Source organism: Capsicum annuum, chromosome 4 (assembly GCF_002878395.1).
Source record: "Capsicum annuum cultivar UCD-10X-F1 chromosome 4, UCD10Xv1.1, whole genome shotgun sequence".
NCBI lineage: Eukaryota > Viridiplantae > Streptophyta > Magnoliopsida > Solanales > Solanaceae > Capsicum > Capsicum annuum.
This window is the reverse complement of record NC_061114.1, coordinates 37,798,720-37,813,352: the sequence shown is the minus strand read 5'-3', so window position 1 is coordinate 37,813,352 and position 14,633 is coordinate 37,798,720. Positions and strand designations below refer to the sequence as shown.

At 35.2% G+C, this 14,633-nt stretch overlaps 1 long non-coding RNA gene across 1 annotated transcript; it reads left to right on the top strand.

The window, feature by feature from the left end:
• Nucleotides 1-837: 837 nt before the first annotated feature.
• LOC124898131 lies at nt 838-3,766 on the top strand. The gene is made up of 2 exons (XR_007054874.1): nt 838-1,199; nt 1,331-3,766. It is a non-coding gene; the product is annotated as an uncharacterized LOC124898131 (long non-coding RNA).
• The last annotated feature ends 10,867 nt before the right edge of the window (nt 3,767-14,633 follow it).

Below are 14,633 nucleotides of genomic sequence, written 5' to 3'. Positions count from 1 at the left end.
ATGATGCCTACCAGTACTAGTGGTTTGTACTGATACTACCATGTACTCTTCTTTTGTTGAGTGTAGAAAGTGTTCCAGAGGCCCAAACACGATCTCATCTCTAAAGTTTGACAACAAATCTTGATCCGAGGGTGAGCACTCCATTTTCAGGCTGCTACGGGTTATCTTATTTGTTATTGTCCCTCTTTCGGGCAATGAAATATTCCTTATTTATTATATTTTAGATATCTCTTTAGACATGATCTTTGTTAGTAGTTCTTGTACGATGACTTTAGGGTCTTGGAAAATTCAGTTAGTAGATTGTTTGGTTTCCGCAGTACTGATGATTAACTCCAGACTATTATTGTTAAGATGGTTTTATGAAAATATCATTTTAATATTGGCTAAGTGATTGGGTAATGGTTTGATTTAGATGGTTCTCCCACAGGAAGGTTTCTGTGGGCTGCGGGCCTCACGAGCCAATCCATTTTTTTAAAAATAATATTTTATAATTTAATTTTAGAGTATTAATAAACACAAATATTACCAGACAATATTACATATTATTAATCCTTGTTAATCAAGTCTCCAACATTCCTAAAAATACTCCTAATAGCGAAATCAAATAACTTTTAACATAATATCCTTTGAATCAAATAAAAATTCTAATAAGCAATCTAAATAATTGTATGTATTTGACTTATGGATCGGCTCACGGGCTAGCCCAACCCACATTACTCAAGTCCATGGACCACGGGCTTACATGGACTGAACTAAAAAACTTTGTTCTTTAATGGACTGCAAAAATTAAAGCCCAACTCCATCAAATTAAAGATCAGATCGGGCTGAACCATCGGGCTGGCCAATATTAACCGCTCTACCACAATTCTACAACGGCAAAACCAGCTACCACGACAAAAACCAGTACAATGTTTAACACCAACACAGCTGCAACGTCCACTAAAAGCAGCCTTTAACAACGGCGTACAACAAAACAATGGCAAAACGGCAACTCACATAACAACAAAAACAGTTGCGTACAACAACTGTATCAACAACAAACAACGACAACACATAGCAAAGCACCGTTAACCAGAAAAACCTTAATTTCCCATTTACCGATTTATCACCCTCCCCCCCACCCCCGGCGCGCGTTCAGCTATCTATGGCTAAAAATCAGATGACTTTCACCACATTCAGTCCATTATTCACTTTTTCGGGTAGGAATTTAATTCCCAATGTTTCTCTCTTTGTCTCACAGTGGATTTCAATTATTCTCAAGAAAATCAGTTCAATTTCGGGTTTGAATCTGAATCCCTAGACTTCCCCCCCTAATTTCTCTTATAAATAGAGGCAGTGAAGGATAGAGTGGAGAAGATTTTTTAGGGGAAAATTGAGGATTCGGGTGGCGCATGCTTCTAATCCTAGGTAACCCAAAAAATTCTCGGAGAAACATACTCAAAAACTCAATTCCGATGAAAGTTAAACTCCAAAGATTCAGAATTTAAACTCTAGTGGTGAAAGCCCATCCTCAAAGTTCGTCGTTCCGTTTGCTGCCCGCAAAAAGGTAAACATAGCCTGCTCTTTGTCATTTCCTCTTGTTTTTTTATTTTTCTTCTCATTAGTAGCAATGTGTAATGAGTGTTGGGACTGTCTGCTGTAGACGGCTTTGAAAGCCATAGGTTTTGTGTGATGAATCCACTTTTCTCCGTTTTGTTTTTCTCATTTTTCTCAGAGTTATCATTCTGTAGTAATTTGACTGATTTGATGATAATTGTTAAGTATGGTGTTGTCGCTCTAGTATCTAGATTTTATTATATTTTTGTTGCTGCTTTAGAGATTGAATATCATTGTTAATGTGAGTATGCTGGTTCTGTTCATATAATAGTCAGTGATGTGAAGGGTATGTTGTTAGTTTGGAAGACACTGTTTTCTTGCTTGTATAAAGCCTTTGTGTTAGTCAAATGTGAACTCTTAAAAACTTTTTCTTTCCTTTGCTTCGTTCTGCCAGTGTAAATCTGGTTTGCCTCATAGATTCTTTTTGTTATGTGTTTGAAACAGATTGTTCAAAGTGTTCAAGTATGAATGTGTAGGCCTAGTGAACCCTGAATGACTTGTTGGCCTTTGGTTCAACGTGATTAGCCATATAGAGGGTGAAGGTCGTTTAAAATAGTTAGATTGTATCTCCCTTGTCGTAAGTTTGTTTTGTCAATGAAAGTATGTTTCATGGTTGCGCCTAGCTTTAACAGCTACGTAGACTTTCATTTTTAGAGTTTCAATTCCTATAAAGTCATATGGTCGTAATCGAAAGGCAAGATTGATGATAACATGTTGGTTAAGCATTGCCTCTCTTTTCTTGCATTTTATTTCAATTATGTATGAATTCTTATGAGCTTTGGCGAGTTAACTATGTGATAGTGATGGCCCTAGTTCATTGTCGCACATCTAGTTGTGTTTGGACATGCCCCCGGCGCAGTTATAATCCGTAATTTTCTCATGGTTTCACCCTAGCTCTTTAAAAGAACAATTTGTCGTTAATCTGTCCACCTGCTTTTTATTCTTAAAGAAAATAAAAATGAATCTGCTAGTTACCCTTTTATTATCATTCCTAGCCCAAAACGTCTACACGTCTGTTGAAGTGTGATATATTTTTTCCCCTAAATAGTTAATTTTAACTTTCTTTTATAACTCAAAATGCTTTGAGATGTTCACGCAATCTTATATACTTAAGGAATACACATGTTCATATCGGATAACAGAGATTCGAATAAACATATTTGACTACTGTTAAATCACTGTGAGTCTGATTTGAAGAATTTCATATGGTTCTTGTGTGGTTATTTCATATAATTTGTTACTTTTGATCTTCTTTGAGGTTAACTTAGTTGAGAAATAATAAATTAGTCAATCTGGTTTTGCTGAGGTTGCTTATGTTTAGTCTTTTTGGTTCTCTGTTCTATTTATGTATTTTATTGGGGATTTTAGTTCAAATGTATTGTGTTCTGTTTGGCTTCCAGTTAAACTATGTATTATCGCCATTATGGATCTTGTTAGTAAATTTGAAGTTTAAAACTCGGATTTATTATGTAGTTTTGTGTTTAAAGACCTAAAACCTTTTGTTTACTGCATTTGTATCTCTGATCATGTACTTTTTGCAAAAAATGTGTTCTGAAACATGATCAATGGGTTTATGCGATAATATGTGCAATATCGTGAAACTTGTGTGACTACTCCAATGCATTCTTGCTATCATTAGATTGTTGTCACGATACACACTAATTCTTATATTTTTTCTTAATGCATGTGGCGTTGACTTGAATTCCAACGGACTCCATTCCTTGCATTTCTCAACGGGCCAAAGGGGCCTACATCTTCTACGAGCTCAAATGCCTTTATTTTTTAAGAAACAAAGCTGTATATGCATTTATACATCAGAAATACAGCATATATATGGTGAATGTGAGAAAAAAGAAGCTTATTATACAGGTGGACTAAAATACGTGTATATGATAAAGATATGGTCATGTATACACCAGATATACAAAAATGCAGTAAGAAAAGTAGCTGATATACACATCGTATACACTGCAGAAAAATGGACCGAAGTCCATAATTCAAACCCCAAAGCTGGGCAGCTTTATTGATGGGCTAACTAAGGGCCCAATTTCAGTTCTTGTATCATTTTTATAGCTTGTATGCTTATTTGTATTAATTAGCTTTTTAATCATTAACCTAGACAAATTCCCTAAAGTGTTGTCATTTTTATTTTATCTTAGTTTTCTTTTACTTAATTCATAATTTCTTCACCTAATTTATATTATCTAAAACGGATTAAATCGGTTCCTTCAATTCTCTTCCTAAAATAAGTCTTTTAAAGATTAAGTATTTTATTTCAAAATGACATTTGTCATGTTCATATAACTAATAGTCTATTTGGATTGAAGTAACTTTTTCAAACTCAAGAAACTAATTTTTCTTGAAAATTTGAACTTTTCATGATTACTAAGCAGTTTTAATTTAACACTTTCTTAGCATTTCTTCCAAAAGAATTTTCTATAACATAATCGATTTTTCTATAATAATTAATAATAAGAAAATAATTTTAATAATCTTCTTCTCCTACAAAAGCAAAATTCATTTTCCTCCTAAGTTCAGAAATTACAATTTAGTTCAATTCAAATAAATTATTTTCTCCTTTGAATGAGTAAATATTATTTTAAATATGTTTAAATAAATAATTTTAATGTTTTCTATAAAATCAAGTCTTTACAAAAATTAGCCATTTTTAGTTAGTCAAGCTAGTTCTTTTTGGTAAATCGTTTTAAATGGAGGCTCCTAAGTGCCCTATAAACTTTCTTAGGACGTTAATTGAACTCTTACCCAGTTTCTCTAGTTTTAAAGGTTTATTTCTATTTTTGAACATTTGAAACTCTTTTAAGTTTTTTTCTTGACTTTTTCTATAAATATCAACTGGCGACTTTGTAAATTTCTTGAAATTATTTTGGAATTTTCTTGAATCTTTTGAAATAGTTTTAAAGAGATCAAAGCTATTTTTTTGCCAAAAAAAATGCGGAAAGGATAAAACAGAAATGAAGACTCTGCTGCGGATTTAACTAGGTTCTAACCAATTATTTGAACTAACTTCTTAGACTAATTATTCGGGTTTATAAAATTTAAACTGTTGCATTTCATGTCATACTTTCACATTTAAATATTTAAACTATTTTGGAGTTTCGCGAATGTCCCGGCCCCTATTTATTAATTCCAAATGAAGTACTGGAAATATGACAGTTTATTGGCACATTAGGTGTCCAATGACTGTTCGTATTTTTTAAACCCGAGTAGTCCACTTGGAAACCTAGTCAAGCCCACTCTAGATATCTAGGATAGAGTGAAATCAAAACTCTTTTTAGGCATGAGACTAGGACGACTCAATACCTGAGGGGGCATTAGGCCCATTAGTAGAACCCACCTTATGTCTATTGACCACGAGTCAGTAACAGACGATCATTCTTTATGTGCTTTAATTAAAGGATGTAATGCTGGATTGTACGGACTATTGTCCCTTGGAATAGATGTGGGGGCAACGAAACATCTTACAAACGGCATGTTTACCCTTCATACGCTAGACTTCCCTTTGGCTTGAACGGTCCTATGTATGCTAGGACGCGTAATAACTGTTTATGTGCTAAAGTATTTTATTGTTTTGCTTTGTCTATATTTGCTTGATCGCTGTGTTTAAATAACATATCTTTGGCTTTAAACAAGACTAGTCCATTATTCTATTTTGAAATCTTAGAGCATTAATAGGCATATACGGCTCAAAATTTGAACCCTTCCAAAATATCCTTAAAAGTCCGTTGATAAAATTCCTTCCAATTTGCCCAAATTTGTTCAAAATCTCATTAGGTCATTATCCAATTCACATTAATCATGTTGCCCTCTCAATTCGCTTTTCCCTGCATTTGATTATAGTCAAAGCTATCTAGACATTCTATTAATGAAAAGACTATGTTGTCTTTAAAGCTTTTCAAATAAGCCTTTTTAGGATGTTTATTCTTTAATATTCGATTTCTTCAAAATCACTTAGTTCATCCTGTTTGAAGTTCTATTTTTCCCATCAAATTCAAGATTCATCAAATGATCAAAGTTCTAATTATTCGGTCACTTTCTAGAGTGTCTCATCCTCTAAATTCTGGACTTTGTCTGTTTCAAACCCAATAGATGCCATTCGTTTCGTATATTACTTTGGTCAATCATTACGATCATGAATTAACTTTTTATCTTTTGAATTTTTTTTTCCTTTTAGAGAGAGGCTGATTTATGTTGGTAGTCAAGTTTGCTCGCTCCATAAAGACAAAAGTAATCACTGGCAGAACATCAGTATTTCACAGGTCTAAGGTCAAGAAAGTAACTATAGAGTCATCAGTTCTTGCTTGGGCTAACAGAAGGACTTGTTCAACTATGGATCCAACTCTGATCAGCAGAAATACCATATCCGAGTCTGTTCCCACCTTCTCTATGGTAGTGGATCCGAGTGCCTCGATACGAAGGAAAATAACCCCAGAGCTCGTTGCTGATTTGGTGCAACAAATTGCAGAGCTGAAGGTGATGGTGATGCAAAGTAGAACACTTTCTCAAACTTCTCCAAACGTGACTCTGTCCCTTGATGATCGACAAAAAGGTCCATGTTTTCGACATTAGAAGGAGTTGATTAAGATAGCCACTTTACTACTTCTCAAAATGTTCATGCCTCTCAGAATGCTCCTTTTGTGTATGTATTTGCTCCTCCAAAGGTTTTGTATATATCCTTGTCACACCATGCTCCGCCAGTGTACACCTATGCTACTGCATCACCAGTAACATAAACTCAAAAGTTATATCGCTTAGATGCTAATCATTATGTTGAAACAGAGAATGATCTGAGAATGTGAACTGATGAGACGATGAACAGAAAACTCAAGGTCTTGGAAGATGCAATAATAAGTCCTCGGGGCTTGAAAGTAATCAAAGTGTAAAGTATGAAGAGTTGTGTGCATTTTCCAAGATTGAGTTGCCTCCTGGTTATAAGATCCCAAAATTTAAAAAGTTTGATGGGTATGGAAATCCTTTCTTTCATTTGAAAGCTTATTATGAAAAGTTGATTGGTGTGGGCAAGAATGAAAGAATATGGGTCAAGCTATTTAGTTAAAGTTTGAGTGGAAAGGCTCTAGAATGTTACACTAAGCAAGATGTGACTAAGTGGCATGCTTGGGATGACCTAGCAAATGATTTTATGGATCACTACAAGATTCATATCGATATAATTCCTGATAGGATCTCTATCACAAAGCTAAAGCAGAAATCAAATGAGAATTTTTGTGAATACGCCATACGCCGGAGAGAAAAAGAGACTAGGGTACATCCCCCAATAGAAAAAGCTGAAATGATCATTTACTTCATCCATGTACTAAATCCAGAATATTTTGATCGCATGGTAACAATGGTTGGAAAAATATTTATTGAAATTGTCAAGACTGGAGAAATGATTGAGGATGGCCTCAAGACATGAAGGATAATTAATTTGATAGAATTGCAATCCACTCATAAGGGCTTCCAGATTAGCTCTTTCGGAAATGGAAAGAAAAAAAAGAAGAAAGTAATTAGAGTGATGACTTAAGAAAATTCTTCCAATTACAAACAACCTTTTCGATATCAACCAAATGCTCGACATGCTCACTATCCGGTCTTTAATACACAAGCGACATATCATGCTCAATCTCCATTACAAAATTATCAAAATAATGCTCCTTGTGCAAATCATGAAAGGAAGCTTCCCAAAATTTTCACGCCATTGGCAGAATCTCCTACTCAACTTTTTGAAAGGTTGAAATAGCAAAACTACTTCATATAATGGAAGCAAAGCCTGTGAAGACTTCTGCTAATTGGTATGATCCAAATAAGCAATGTGCTTACCACTCTGGAGTTGTTGGACATGATACAGAAAAATGTATCGCTCTCAAGCACAAAATTCAAGATCTGATTCACAATAAGGTGATAACGCTTGAGAAAGCTCCAGCTAATGTTAACAACAATGCATTTCCCAATCATAAGAAGTATTCATTGGCACCATCAATCAAAAAAAACATGAATTTTCCTCAAAAAGCGCACTTTTGGAGTCCTTCTGTCTTGCATTTGGAAGTTGTTTTTTTCTCTTTAAATCGTACTTTCTTGTTTTATTTCCTTGTAGTCACATTTCATCACTTTATTTTCTTGTAATCGCACTTTATGATTTGATTTCCTTATAACCGCACCCTTTTAGCTGTAATGAACTACGTTCGACTTGATTTATTTTATAGAATACGTAGGCGACCTGTATTAGCTTCGATCATGTTATTAAAAGTATCAAATATCCTTTTTGTATGTATGAATTAGGTTTGACCTGAATTCCTAAGAATATGATACGTAGGTGGCCTATGTTAACTTCGGTCAATTCCTTAGAAAATTTTCCTTTCCACTATTGTTGGGACTATATTTCCTACCTCAATGATATGCATACGCACCACACTGGCTTGACCATATTTTTCGTAAGAATTTTATAGAAACTATGGCAGAGTTTTCTGAGAAGATCTCAGAGAATCCTTTCCAAAGATAAATAAAGATGGCATTGAAGCATGCAACTGGGGCAAAAAATTTTGAGAAGGTCTCGAAAATTTCCCAAAACATGACATTTGCCACAAAGTTGAAGTTCAAACATTGCTGAAGCTGAGATCAGGGTATGATTTTTTAAGTTCTTTATGCTTAAAATAATCTACATCAGAAAGAACTCAAGTATTTTGCGTTTTATACTGGGGCAAAATTTTTGAAAAGGTTTTAAAAATTTCATTCTAAACAATGTCCCAAGTTATAAGAAAGATCGAGAGTTTTCATATTATAAACCAGGGCAGAATTTTTTGGGAAAGTTCCTCAAAAATTCCACAAAAACTGTACTTCAAGATAAGAAAATTATACAAACCAACAATCAATAAGGCGCATTGGGAGAGCAAAGAAATACCAACACAGCCAGTCTCTCAAAACTAATAATTTTACTTTGGATGTAGGAACAACGAAGTAAAAAAGTTTACAATTTTAAGCATGACACAGGATATTATCAGACCCACTGTGGCCTTGCCATAATAATTCAGACAACTTCTCCCCCTATTTTTATCTTGATTTATGTTTCTATTACTTCTTTATGATCTTTAACACTTTCTCTGATTTTATAGAAAATGATCCGGCATAACGACGAAGATATAGAGATATTATCCAAACTACTATCTCTAAATCATCATGAGTCAAACAACTTCATCTTTATCCTTAAACTTTATCTTCTGTTACACTTCTGACTTAGTTATAACAAATTGTCATATTATTACTAGTGTTATTTAAGTTGTACAACTGGCATTATGACAAATCGCCTCTAAAAAATAATGCAAAAGTATCTTCTCAGAGTTGGAGGATCCAATCCAGAATCTCAGGATATGCCCAAGTCTTTTGAAGGACTCCTAATTCAAAAGATGAAGTTTATTTTATTTGGGTCGTTCACTCTTTTAAAAGGACACATCTTATTGTAACCACCCTTTTTGAAGGATATATCTTGTTATATTTGGGCCGTCACCTCATTTAAAGTGGCTTGTTACTTTCAATATTGGTCGTTCACCTTTCAATGAGACACATTGGGTCGTCACCCCCGTTCAAGTGACATGTTATATTCAAGATAGGTCATCCGCCTTTAAATGAGACACATTGGGCTGTTACCTTATTCAAAGTTACATGTTATATTTAATATTGGTCGTTCCCCTTTCAATAAGAAACATCGGTTCGTTCGCTTTTTAATGAGACACATTGGGTTGTCGCTCCATTCAAAGTGACATATTATATTCAATATTAGTCGTCTTCCTTTTAATGAGATAGATTGGGTCATCTCCCCCGTTCAAGTGACACATTACATTCAAGATAGGTCGTATACCTTTCAATGAGACACGTTAGGCCTTCACCCCATTCAAAGTTATATTCAATATTGGTCATCCTCCTTTTAATAAGACACATTGTGTCGTCCCCTTTCAATGAGACAAATTAGGTTGTCATCCCCGTTCAAGTAAAACATTACATTCAAGATAGGTCATCCGTATTTCGATGAGACACGATGGGTCGTCACCCTGTTCAAGTGACTGTTATATTCAAGATAGGTCATTTTCCTTTAAATGAGACATATTGGGCCGTCACCCGGTTCAAAGTGACATGTTATATTAAATATTGGTCGTTCGTCTTTCAATGAGACACATTGGATTGTCACCCCCGTTCAAGTAACACGTTATATTCAAGATAGCTCATCCGCCTTTCGATGAGACATGTTGGGCCGTTACCCCATTCAAGTGACCAGGTCTAATGATGTTCTGATTGAAAAGTGTAAGTTTTTATTGAATGTTCTGACCTCTCTGGGTCATGTTGTTTCCAGTGAGGGGATCATGGTAGATCCACAAAAAGTTGAGGTGGTTAAAAAATGGCCTAGACCCACGACTCCAACTGACATTCGAAGCTTCTTAGGTTTAGCAGGGTATTATAGAATATTTGTGGAAATTTTTTTGTCTATTGTTGCTCCGTTGACTAAGTTGACTCAAAAAAGGTAAAGTTTCTATAGTATGATGCTTGTGAGTGTATCTTTAAGAAGCTGAAAGATAAGTGGACTTTTGTTCTAATTTTGACCCTGCTCGAGGGTACTGATGGGTTTTTTGTTTATTGCGATGCATCGCATGTGGGACTAGGATGTGTCTTGATGCAGCATTGTAAGGTTATGGCCTATGCTTCTAGGCAACTGGAAGTTCATGAAAGGAATTATCTGACTCATGATTTAGAGTTGGAGGCTGTTGTGTTTGCTTTAAAGATATGGCATCATTACTTGTATGAGATTTATGTCGATATCTATTCAGACCATAAAAGCTTGTGGTATGTGTTCACCTAGAAGAGTTGAATCTCAAGCAAAGGATATGACTTGAGTTTCTCAAGGACTATGACATGAGTCTTCATTACCATCCATGTAAGGCTAATGTGGTTGCTGATGCTCTTAGCAGGTTGTCCGTGGGTAGCTTGTCTCTTGTGGATGAGGTGAAGCTAGGAATGGTAAAGGTCATTCACCGGTTGGCTAATCTTGGAGTTTGTCTTTTAGATTCTGAGAATGGTTGTGTAATTATGCAAGAGGTGGTGAAGTCATCTCTTGGTGTAGAGGTGAAGGATAAGCAAGTTTTGGACCCCATCTTAATGCAGATTAAGGATGATGTGGGTTGGTAGAAGTTTATGGCGTCTGAGATTAGAGGAGATGGTATTTTGAGGTACCCAGGTAGATTGTTTATTTCTGATGTTAATGGGTTACAGGAAAGGGTTTTGACAGGGGCTCATGAGTCAAGGTATACAGTTTATCCAGACGACCTGAAGGAGATTTATTGGTGGAAAAACATGAGGAAAGATGTGGGTAACTTCGTGGCTAAGTGTATGGTATGTCAGCAGGTGAAGGTTGAGCCCTTGAGGCTTGGTGGCATATCTCAAGAGGTCGAGTAGCCTATGTGGAAAATAGAGGTGATCAACATGGACTTTATTACTGGTGTTCCGCAATCTCGGCATTAACACAATTCGATTTGGGTTATCATGGATATGATGACTATATCTGCTCACTTCTTACCTGTGAGGACTACTTACACTAGAGAGGATTATGCAAAGTTGTTTATTCTGGAAATCGTCAAATTTTATGGTGCTCAAATATGGTCCTTTTTGGTTGAGTCATCAAAAAGTTATGAAATAGCACAAGGACTTGAGAGGAGTCCATTAGTACATCAAGTGCATACCTCTATCTTAATGAAATCTTCCTTTTTAGCCGGAGGTAAGAAGTGTATCAGTCTTTTTCAACAACTTTGTTACAAATGTTATGCTTAAGGATGGATAGTTATGGTGGCTGTAAAATCATTTATAGGTTGTGAATAGAAGGATAAAGTGACGAGTAATTATAATTTAGACTTCCTTGTGGAAATCCGAGAAAAAGGGGGAAACTCAGTGATGTTTATAAAATTTTGAAAGTAGTTTAAATGTATGCATGGGTGATTAGATATAATGTGAGGAAGGAGGATGTGTTAATAGACCGCAATGGGATAGATTATTAGGTTAAAATTGGTTACCCTTATTATGTGACTTTAACCCCGTGACTCTCTTTTTCGCTAAAAGTTTGTAAACTAGTATAGTATGTGAGAAGATGTGTAGTAATTTTTAAGGTATAGTAAAGACATTGTGAAAAATATAAGCTTGTAAACCATAGTTAAGTGAAATAAGAAATTTAGGTTGAGTTTCTAATTTGATGGACTAGTATAGTATGTGGTATGCTTCATCGGTGGTACATGATTGATACTAGACACTAAGTTTGAACTATAGATATTAATTCTGGTGATAAGGATGTTAGCTCAAGGATAGTAATGCAAAATTTGTGATTGGGGCTAATGGTTAGGAGCCATGCTTTGTGATCTTAAGCCCAACCACGACATATTGACTTAATTTGGGTATGGAACCCTGCTGTGTGATCTTGTGTGTCCTCCCCTCACTAATATTCCAATCTAGGTGGCAATCGAGATTTGACAGTTGGTGAAAATATGAAATTGTAGGGTGAACCACCTGGCTCAGTAGTGTTGCATTGCTATTGAAAAATCATTATACTCTGCCCATGTATTTTCAAAATATTTTGCGGTAAAGTGTTTTATAGCAGCTCTCGTCTATGTTATATAAAGATTATATTTTGTTTTTGGATTACTCTACATACCACTACATCTATATTGACCTCCTTCCTTCTCAGGTTTTAAGGCACAGTCTAGGGGTCCTGATAAGCAGTAGATTTCGTCAGACAGAAGTGCAAGGTCAAGTTAGTGAGCCTTCTATATTTCATAAGGCCTATTTATTTCTTGACAGTTATCTTTTGCTATGGTTTTTGGTCTACTGGGGGCCTTGTCCCAGTTTTCAGATAGTTGTTATTGATCATGTAGTAGAGCTTTTGCTAACGGTTTTTAGATGCTGTTAGTTATTATTGGATGTCATACTCCATTGTTAAATTTATTTAAGACTTATGACCATGTTTCCATTATATATATATATATATTTCCTTATTGTCTTTTGTATATGAGCAGTGTATGTGATTACAAGTTAGAAGGGTGTTCACGCCTTTATAGTTCGGGATGCTTGTCATGGCTAGGGCTCTGGTTCGAGTCGTGACAAGAAAGGATGAAAAAGACTCATTTGGAAAGATTCCATTGCATGATTTCAAATGTTGGGTTGAAAAATACTTTTTCGGCAAAGGCTATCTCTACAGCTTGTTATATTATCAATCGTGCTCTTTCCGCACCTTTGAACTTCAAGACTCTGAAGGAAATATGGGCAGGTACACCTTCTAATTGTTCTGACTTAAAAGATTTTGGTTGTCCTGTTTATATGCATATAAATGATGGAAAATTAGAGCCAAGATTTTAAAAGTATATTTTCCTTGGATATGCATCTAGGGTAAAAGGATAAATACTTTGGTTCCCTGATCCCAAGTCACCAAAATTTATAATTAGTTGAGATGTAAGCTTTGATGAATCCTCTATGATACATTCCAGAAACAAGTCTTCTAGCCCTTGTAACAAGAACGAAAAGCATGATATGTATGAACAGGTGGAGGTTAATCTTGACATACCTTCTAAGCCGAGCTCATCAGCTGTGGAACATAATACATTTGAAACTCCAAAAGTTGATCTAGATGTTGTGGCTCATAAAGTTGAACCAAATGAGTATTCCATAGCAACACAGACAAGTTTATTAGCTATTGCAATCGCAGGCTGCTTTCCATATTTTCAAAAGGTAAGATAGGACGAGTGTCTCATTTACGATAAGGTCCCCACAATAAAAAATAAGGGACCCCTGGTCGTATTTAATATTGTGAAACCTAATTTTCTTTTTTTTCAATTCAAGTTTCAAGTCCATTAAAACCCTAAACACTTAGACAATTTTAAACACCCTGAATTTTTGGCCCTTGAAAATTTCTTGAGCTTTGGGCTCATTGTCTTGGTTATGACTGGACCTTTAGAGTCGTAGGGTGTCTTGACGACTCACTGGGATGATTCGTACCCAAATTTTGTTCAGTGTTGACTACGACTGGACCCTATGAGCCATAGGGTCCCATTACTAATTAGTTGGTCGAGTCATAAGCTTGATAGTGTATTGGGGTCCTTTTCACATTCTTGGTTATGACTCATGGTGATGAGTTGTATGGTGTGGTTACGAGTTAAGGGGTTGACTCATGGTCAAAGGCAACACTTTTTCAGCTTTTAAGTAGAGGGCACTCTGGACATTTTCCACTTTAACCCCTTGGACCCCATGACTAAAAGTTTTCCTTGGTACTCATTATCATACCATTCCCAATAAAACACTCTCAAATTCTCTCTTAAACTCTCTGTTCAAGTTAAGGCTAGGGTTTTGAGAGGTTGATCAATTAGGGCTCTCAAGGGTGGTTTCTCTTCATACATCTTACTATTTCAGGAATATCACTCTTCCTCAATGTTAATTTTGAAAAAAAAACATATGATTTAAAGTATTGTTCATAAGATTATTGTTTTGGTTTTGAAAACAAAGGTTGGGGTTTTTAATGTATGAATTGAACAATGTTTCTCATGATTTATATATATATAATATATATATATATATAATATATATATATATATATGTATATATATATATATATATATATTATTTCCATGCTTTTAATAGGATTTTGAACTTGTGGGCGTATGGATATGGTGAATGAACTAGGGAATTGTGATTTTTCCAAACTTGTGACTTTTGAAGTGGTTGTGACCCCAACCCCATAATGCAAAATTGGTTTTGATTATGAGAACTGTGGGAATCTATAAAATTGAACTAGTCTTTAACTATTGCATGATAAAAAGAAGTTTTTGAAATATAATGGTATGATCTAATGAACAAAAGAAGTCGGTGTTCCCCAATGTGTATTAATAAACAAAGGGAGTTGTTCTCCCTAAGTTAAGGGATATTGTTTTGGCATGATGTGTTACCTTGCAAGTGTAGTTGGTATGATGATACCAACAATGTATGCCTAAAAGTGTATTGTG